This window comes from Narcine bancroftii, chromosome 2 (assembly GCF_036971445.1).
Source record: "Narcine bancroftii isolate sNarBan1 chromosome 2, sNarBan1.hap1, whole genome shotgun sequence".
NCBI classification, from domain to species: Eukaryota; Metazoa; Chordata; class Chondrichthyes; order Torpediniformes; family Narcinidae; genus Narcine; species Narcine bancroftii.
The window spans coordinates 352,750,087-352,758,897 of record NC_091470.1 but is presented as its reverse complement, the minus strand read 5'-3'; the positions used below and the strand labels follow the sequence as shown (position 1 = coordinate 352,758,897).

The following is an 8,811-nucleotide window of genomic DNA, read 5'->3' as shown; positions in this document are numbered from 1 at the left end:
TCCAGCTGCTCCATGCGTGGCCGACGTCGCCCTCGGCCCGCCGACCTGCCGTGGAAGCGGCTCCTCCTCGACGCCGGCTCCAGCAACCGCACTCCCCTTTCTTGCGCACATTCCCCCGCCAAAGGGGGGGGGACCTTTGGCTCCTGGAAGGGGCTGAGTGTGGGTGAGTATTTCACTAGGGGAGAGGGAGAGGGAGAGGGGGGGGAGAGGAGAGGGAGAGGGGGGGGGGAGGGGGGGGGAGGGGGGGGAGGGGGGGGGAGGGGGGGGAGGGGGGGGGAGGGAGGGAGAGGGAGAGGGGGGGGAGGGGGGAGAGGGAGAGGGAGAGGGGGGGAGGGGGGGAGAGGGAGAGGGAGAGGGGGGGGGAGGGAGAGGGAGAGGGGGGGGAGGGGGGGAGAGGGAGAGGGGGGGGGAGGGGGGGAGAGGGAGAGGGGGGGGAGAGGGGGGGAGGGGGGGAGAGGGAGAGGGGGGGGAGGGGGGGAGAGGGGGGGGGAGGGGGGAGAGGGGGGGAGAGGGGGGGAGGGGGGGGAGAGGGGGGGGGAGAGGGGGGGAGGGGGGGGAGAGGGGGGGGGAGAGGGGGGGAGAGGGGGGGGGAGAGAGGGGGAGGGGGAGGGGGAGAGGGAGGGGGGGGGAGGGGGGGAGGGGGGGAGGGGGGGGAGGGGGAGGGGGGGGAGGGGGAGGGGGAGGGGGAGAGGGAGGGGGGGAGGGAGGGAGGGAGGGAGGGGGGGAGGGAGGGAGGGAGGGGAGAGGGGGGGGGAGGAGGGGGGAGGAGGGGGGAGGGGAAGGCGGAGCGAGGGAAGGGGGAGGGAGGGAAGGAAGGGAGGGGGAGGGGAGAGGGGGAGGGGCGGGGGGGTGGGGGGAGAGAGGGGGGTCTCCATTGTCCTGGCGCCATGTGGGGGTCTCCATTCTCCTGGCACCATGTGGGGGTCTCCATTCTCCTGGCGCCATGTGGGGTAGGAGCTTGGTCATTTGGTTTCTAAAGGCTGTTCCTTTCTGTTTCTCCTATTCCAAGGGAAACATTGAACAGCCAGTCCTCTGCTTTGGCCAGGCTGTCTCCCAAAGCTTGCCAGCTTGTCCCTCTGGAACCTATGACCGTGTCTCTCCTCTCTCACTCCTTCCATCTCTGAGAGCAAAGCCTGTTTTTTCCCCTGCTCTCTGGCTGCAAAGATCACATGATCTTCCAGACAGTAAATGCTCTTTTCCAGAAAAAGCTGCTACAGCCTGTTAGATTTGTGACAAATAACAGTCCATCATGAGTCTGAGCCTCCTGCAAAAAATTCAGTGTTTTAAAGTGTTTGTGTGTGACCTGCTCTAACCAACCTTCCCAATTTATCTCCTAAACTCTATATACTCTGTCACACCTTCCCCTTTTAATGAATTTTAACTGGAGTTAAAATTCAGTTAATACTAAACTGTCTTAAACATCACTAAAGAGATAACAATACACAATATAACATGTTAACAGCAACCCAATTTTGAGAGTTTTAATACAAGATAAATTTGACAGTGTTATCACATTATTTACACCTGATATTAATTTGCAGATTATATTCTTGTAATATTAAACTCCAGTTTAACAATCACTGTTTTTATTCTTCATTTTATTCAAAAAAACTAGAGGATTGTGGTCAGTGAATATCACAATTGGTTAATGAGAGATACCAAGATATACGTCAAAATTCTGCAGAGTAAATACGATAGACAACAGTTCTTTTTCACTAGTGAAATAGTTCCTATGATGAACATTGAATTTTTTTTGAAAGGTAGGCAAATGAATGGTTAATTTCATTGTTTTTGCAATAAAACTGCACCTACTGCTCCCTCACTGGCATCCACTGCTAAAGAAAATGGTTTGTCAGAATCAGAATTAGCACAGCATCTCCTTTAAAATTTCCAAAGCTGTCTGACAACCTTTAGTCCACACAAATTTCTCCCCTCTCTTCAAAAGGTTGGTTAAAGGAAGAGCAACCTCAGAAAAATTTCCTATAATATCCTATCATTCTTAAAACCACCTCATTGCTTTCTTGCCATTGGTAATAGGAAACTCAGAAATTGCATTCACCTTAGCTTGAATAGGTGCAAGTTTGCCATGGCCAACTACATAACCCAAGTATGTTACTGTGCCATTTTCAAATTGACTCTGCTAAATTAGCAGTTAAGTTTGCTTTGGATAATCTTGCAAACAATTTGTCCATTTCCCTGAGATGTTCTTCCCATCTGTCACTTTTTGTGACCAAGTCATCAATATAAGCATCTGTATGTGTTAACCCTTGGATTACTGAATTAATCACCCTTTGGAATGTTGCGGGGGCATTTTTCATGCCAAAAGGTAACACATTATACTCGTATAAACCAGATGGAGTTACAAAAGCTGAAATATTCTTTCTTACACAATCTACAATAACCCTAGTGAAAGATTCCCCAACAACAGGAATAGGTTGTAATGGAGCCACTGGAGGATCCTGGTTAGGTTTCCCCACAACCTGACAAAATGACATGTCTGGCACCAATTTACCACATCCTTCCTCAAACCAGGCCAGAAAAATTGTCTCAAAATCTTATTCATGGTTTTCTTTACACCAAGATGACCACCCAAAGGTGTACTGTGGGCTAGATTTAATATTTCCTTCCAGTAATTTTTAGGAACAACCACCTGATGAATCATCCCCCCCCCACCCCACTCTTCATTAGCAGGAATATCAAGAGGTCTCCACTTTCTCATCAACAATTCACCTTTCAAGTAGTATCCACAAGCCATTTCTTTCATCTCCTGTTCATTTAGTACTTTGTCCCTTAAGACAACAAGATCTGTATCTATTTTCTGTTGCTGAATTAACTTGTTCCTTGACACTGAATTCCTTAACTCTCACAATGACCCTGCTCTTTCAAAAGTACTTCAGAAATACTGAGAAAGTCTCCATCAACTGGATCTTCTTCAGCTCACATCATTTTCTTAGTCACAGACCTTGTTACAGCACATGCAGGATATATCTCACAATCGTCTCTAACCTCATCCTTACTAGGTTGATTTGTTAATCTTAAAACTTACCCAACTTTATCCTCTGCCAAATCATTTCCTTATCAAAATGAGACACCCTGCATGGGTAACTTTGAAATTACTCCTACTACAACTGGTCCTTTAACTAATTCTGAATTTAGCACAATATTGTGAAGAGATATTGACTCCACCTCACCTCCAACAACTTTAATCAAAGTTGTTTCCCCTGTGTCAGTCCTTTGATCCAGAGTTAAAACACTTTCTAACAACAGTGACTGACCAGCCCCAGTATTTCAAAGAATTTTGACTGGAACCTGTGGTTCTCCCTCCTTTTACTGAAACACAAAAGGTTTGAAAACATCCATGATCTCCTTACCAGGTTTGGAACATCTGCTCTCCTTAAATTCAACTCTCTGAATACATGCTTTTGGTAAAACTTCCTTTTCTCATTTCTTTTTCAGCACTAGACAATTTGCAATCACATGACCAGCTTTCTTACATAAATGACATACAAATCCAGAGGTTCTGTCCTTTCCCACCTTACCTTAATGTTTTCTCTTATCATTTTCTCCAGACTTAATTTCAAGCTTACTATCCTGCTCCACATTAACCTTCTGAACAGGTTTATTAATCTGTTCCACATTAACTCTCTGAAAGTGCCTGCTATTCTGGAATATGTTTTTGTGAATCAGAGCAAATTCATCTAGCCATCTGTTGCCATGTCCCCATGTCTCTCATCCAGGTATAATTTAATTTCCTTTGGGACAAACCTTTTAATTTCCTCTATTAATATCAATTCTCTCAATCTGTCAAAATCATTATTTATTCCTTTTGAGATGCCCCACAGTCTAAAAATACAGATTTCTTTAGAGCAAAATCCATATAAAATTGATTCCATGTTTTCATCAAACTCCTACATTTTTGTCTTTATTCTTCTGGAACCAACTCATAAGCTTTCAATACTTGTTTAACTATCATAATTTGCCATGTGTTCTGCAGTCACGCTAGAGTATGCAATTTGTGTTTTTTTCCCTTCAATAAATTTTGGAGCATTAGAGGCCACTTTTCTTTTGGCCATCTTGAGCTCTCACCAACCTTTTCAAAAAGCTGAAAGTATGTATCTATATCTCCCTCATCAAAAGGTGGAACTAGATTTACCTCTCTACTAGCCAAACACCTCTCCCCAGGAATTACAGCCTCAATCCTCCTACTTCCCTCCATCTCAATTTTTAACTTCTCTAATTGAAACTGTCTCTTTCAGCTACCTCTAACTCAAATTTTCTCAATTTTTAAACTTTCTCTGCCTCATATATCCTTTGTTTTTCAGTCTCTAACACCCTTTATTTCTCTCTTTCTTCTTCCACCCTCAATTTCTCCAATTACAATTCAAAATATCTATTCTCTGGAAAATTTTCTTTCTCAACAAATTTCCCTCACTTATATAATATTTCACTATAGTCCTCTGTATTTGTATTTTCCTCAACCAATGTTTGACTTCAGTCAGTTTTAATGCCTTAGAAATAACCATCAGTTCTTCTTTTCTCTCAGTCTGCAGCTCTGCAGGTGATGGTTGAGACAAAAATGTATCAATCTCCATTGCTGCTGTTTTTCCGCACAAACTGTAAATTAGCTTTAAAAAAACCTCAATTAACTAATAAATCACAAAAACTCCAATTTTCAAATCTTGAACAGACAAGCCCCATAAAATATTACGAGTCCAGAGGACCCCAAAACCCAGCAGCAATAGATATGCACCACGGCAAAGGGTTACTTAAACAAAAGTTGCTTTTAATTATCTTTGAACATGAAAATAGAATCAAACTTTAACTTACCTCTATTGACTCACTTAACCCCCTTCAAATTTGAAGCGCATGTGTGTGTAAGTTCAGCAAAGTTCTTTGGTTCACGGTCCAATCTCACTGGTTGCAGGCAATGCTTATACGGTGCACAGAAGTTAACATTAATAAAAGTTCACTAGGCTTTGGTGCTTATGGAATTCTTGGTACCTTATTATTCTATAGGAACTGTATAATATGGTTGTTTAGTAGCTTGAAATAGTTTTTAGGTAATCGAATAGGCAGCGATTGGAAAAAGGTATTGCAGTCTTGGCATCACTTTCATTTTGATGCAGTTAACCCTTCCTGTCAAAGTAATCAGTAAGCCTCTCCCATTTCTGGATGTCTATTTCTAACTTCCCAAGAAGAGGAACATAATTTAGTTTGTACAAATTTTGCAAGTTATTGTCAGTTGCTATTACAAGATATTTTATTCCATCCATTTAAATCAACTTCCTTTTTGGTATCTTTCATATTCAAAATTTATTAACGGCATTATCTCACTTTTATCCTTATTTATTTGTAGCCTGATATTCTTCCATATTTTTCTTGTGTTCCTTGTAATTTTTCCAAAGATTTAGCCAATTCTGAAAAGTGCAAATAGCACAATAGACTGATTTTGTGGTGTTCTTGCCTGTCTTTGAAGCTCTTTATATCCAGATCCCTTCTTATTATCTCTGCCAGTGGTTCAATTGCTAAAATAAAGTGCGCTGGGGACAGGCGGCATCTGTGTCTACTCAAGGGGAACACAACCGACATCTAATTATTTGCTATTATTTTAGCATGTGGTTTATGGTATAAAGTTTTTATCCAATTTATAATGTTCTGCCTATACCAAATGTTTCCAGTGATTTAAATAAAAGCCATTCTAAACGGTCAAATGCTTTTTCTGTGTCTAGAGAGACTGTAATACTTGGATTTCATTCAGATTTAGCCATGTGTATTATATTAAATAATCTTCTTAGACTATTTGAGGAATGTCTTCCTTTAACAAATCCTGCTTGGTCCATAAATACAGTTTTGGCAAGTATTGTCCTAATCTATTAGCCATTGCTTTCGCTAATATCCTATAATCAGCATTTAACAGGGATATTGGTCTGTATGACAAAGGTTTTTTTGTGTCCATATTCTTTTTTGGTAACACTCATAATCATGGTTGAGAATAACTCTGGGAGGGCCTGTGTTTCCATTGAATTGTCTATCAAACTCAGATGGAAATCCATCCTCTCCCAGTGATTTATTAGCCTGTAGGGTACCCAGGGCCTTTTTGATTTCTTCCCTTGGAAAGGAGTATATAATTCTATCCTTTTTCTCTCTTCCAGCTTTTGAAGTTCGACATTCAGCAAACATTCTTCCATTTCGTTCTCATATTCCTAGTAATTCTGATGAATATAGTTTTGTGTAATGTCTAAAAGTGTTGCCAATTTCTTTTTGTTTATACTAGAGTGTCTTTCTGTTTTTATAGCATTTATCATTCTTGATGACTCCTCTGTTTTAATCTGCCAAGCTAAAACTTGTGCGCCCGTTCACCCAACTCAGGTCTGTTTAGTTTTTAATATAGCTTTTTCTGTCTTATATGTTTGTATGTATTATATCTTAGCTTTTTATTCTCCAGTAATCTGTATTCCTATTGTAGTCCTGTTCTTTCATTTTTTTCTAATTCTTTAATATCCTTCTCTCCAAACTGTTTACCTCTGCCACATGTTCCCTCTTAAGATTCTTAGAATAGGATATAATTTGTCCCCTTAAATATGCTTTAAGCATGCCCCATATCAGAAAACTTATTAGGACATTTGTTTCATAAAACATTTCTATCTGTCTTCATAAATTTGCAGAAGTCTGTTCTTTTAAGTAATGTATTATTGAGATGCCATCTGTGTACATTCTCTTGCTTTTTCATTGTGGCTATAGTTAATATCAATGGAGAATGGTCTGATAGAAGTTTCGCTAGATATTCTGTTTTTATCTGGGCAGATATTAAAAATATGTCAATTCTTCTATGTGAGTCGTGCACCCTTGAGTAAAAAGAGTAATGTCTCTGTGGGATTTAATTGCCTCCATACATTGATAAGATTTAGATCTTTCATATGAAATTGTGGTTTTTGCTGCTTTCACCCTCATTATTGTTCTTGCTGATTTATCTAGTATTGAGTCCAAACAAATAGTAGTCTCTTACAACTAATATATTTTGTCTTCTCTCTTCTTTTAAAGGAGGTGTCCTTCATAAAGGCTTCATTGTCATAATTTGAGGTGTAAATATTCATAAATATTCATGTTTCTCCATAAATTTTACAGTGTGCTATTTCATACCTTCTGGTTCGATCAATCGAGGTTTTTTCTATTAACACTGGTGTATTTTTTAAATTAGAATAGCCACCCCTCTTGCCTTTGAACCAAAGGAAGATGATATATGTCCCACCCATCCGCTTTTTAATTTATCATGTTCAAATTTGGTAAGATGTGTTTCTACAAAATGATCATATCCAATTTTAATTTCTTTAAGTATTTCTAAATACTGTTGTAACATATCCCTATTAAAAGACATTTCCAACACATACATTTCCCCTTTAAGAAACACACACACATCCTAGCTCTGACGGTGACATAGACAATAATACCCAGAAGCCTGCCAAAAATGAAGCCCGCGGGTTCTTCCAAAGAAGAGGAAACCCTCCCTTTGGCATGATCTTTTAAAATCACTCCTCTCCCAGTGCCATCCCCCATCTCCCCCCCTCCCCCATCCCCCCCCCCCGGCAAGTCGGAGTTCCCACCTTGCTACTTTTCTGTCTTTTCAGAAACAATGTTTTTATTTCCTTTTAGTGAAAACAAGATAGCTCAGTACTATTAATATAAATAAAAAGATATGTATTTCAGTTGGTCCCGTTTTGAAATGGTCTTTTCATCTGAAGACTTTAATCTTTTCATAACTTTCTTAAAAATTATTTCACTTTTTGTGTTGCTGGATGAATCATTGAATATTTAAAGTGTTTAGATTGCAATTGTCTCTTTACCTCCTCAAATTCCTTTCTTTGTTTGACCAAGGCAGGGCTGAAGTCCTGGAAAAACATTATTTTTGCATTGTCCACTACTAATGGGCCATACACTGCTCCCAAGATCTCATCTCTTTCCCGGTAATTTAAAAGACTTACCAGGACTGGTCGTGGTCGCTGTTCACTGGTTCTTCTGGCTCCAGTGAGCCCTTTCAATTTGCAGCTTTGCGTTGAACTTATTTCATCCCAGCATTTGTGGGATCCATGTTTCAAAGGAACTCACCGCATCTTTTCCCTCTATTCCTTCTCTCAGTCCAATCATTCTTACATTGTTACATCTGCTAACATTTTCCATATGGTCAGTCTTGTCCATCAGTCCTTCCTTTTCTGTGTCCCATATTTTTCCTTTTTCTTCCAGTGCCTTCAGTCTGTCTTTTGTTTGTCGAGCTCAACAGCTGAATCAGTCATTCGTTCATTTAAGTCTTCCACAACTTTAATTTCCATTATCATAATTGATTCCATACTTGTAAAACGAGTAAAATTTCCATGTTCAGGATGGAGGCTATATCTTGGGCCAACTCCCCAGCTCTGCTGGCTTCAGCTGGACCCAAGGCCCTTGCTGAGTCATTCATCAGGCTTCCACTCGATGTTCTTGGCTAAGCTGTTACTTCTTCAATTTTTGTTTTTGGTTGCTGTGGTCATTTAGTCTATTTTTGATGATAAAATTCTGTTTTTTGAGCTTTTAAACACTTTTTAATACTTTTTGTGGAGAGCTCTTTCAAAACACTTCTGCTCAGCTCATTAGCATGGCCATGCCCCCCTTGAGGGTATACTTTTTAATAAAAGGACTCATCTTTTATGTTTCTGACTTGGTTCATTTTTTATTGATGAAGGTTTTTTTTCCTTATCCATTTGGCCTTCTCTTTCATTCTACACTCTGTCTCTCTCTCGTCAATGAATCTCTCTTCGCCTCTCATCTATCACATTTATT

The 8,811-nt window shown here is 40.6% G+C and overlaps 1 protein-coding gene across 6 annotated transcripts in view; it reads left to right on the top strand.

The window, feature by feature from the left end:
- Nucleotides 1-7: 7 nt before the first annotated feature.
- The window catches only part of dennd3a (DENN/MADD domain containing 3a), a 176,842-nt gene continuing 168,038 nt past the window's right edge, over nt 8-8,811 (top strand). For all 6 annotated transcript variants that reach the window (XM_069922317.1, XM_069922315.1, XM_069922320.1 and 3 more), the window contains exon 1: nt 8-163. The gene's annotated coding sequence lies outside the window, so the exon portion shown is untranslated. The remainder of the gene's footprint in view (nt 164-8,811) is intronic.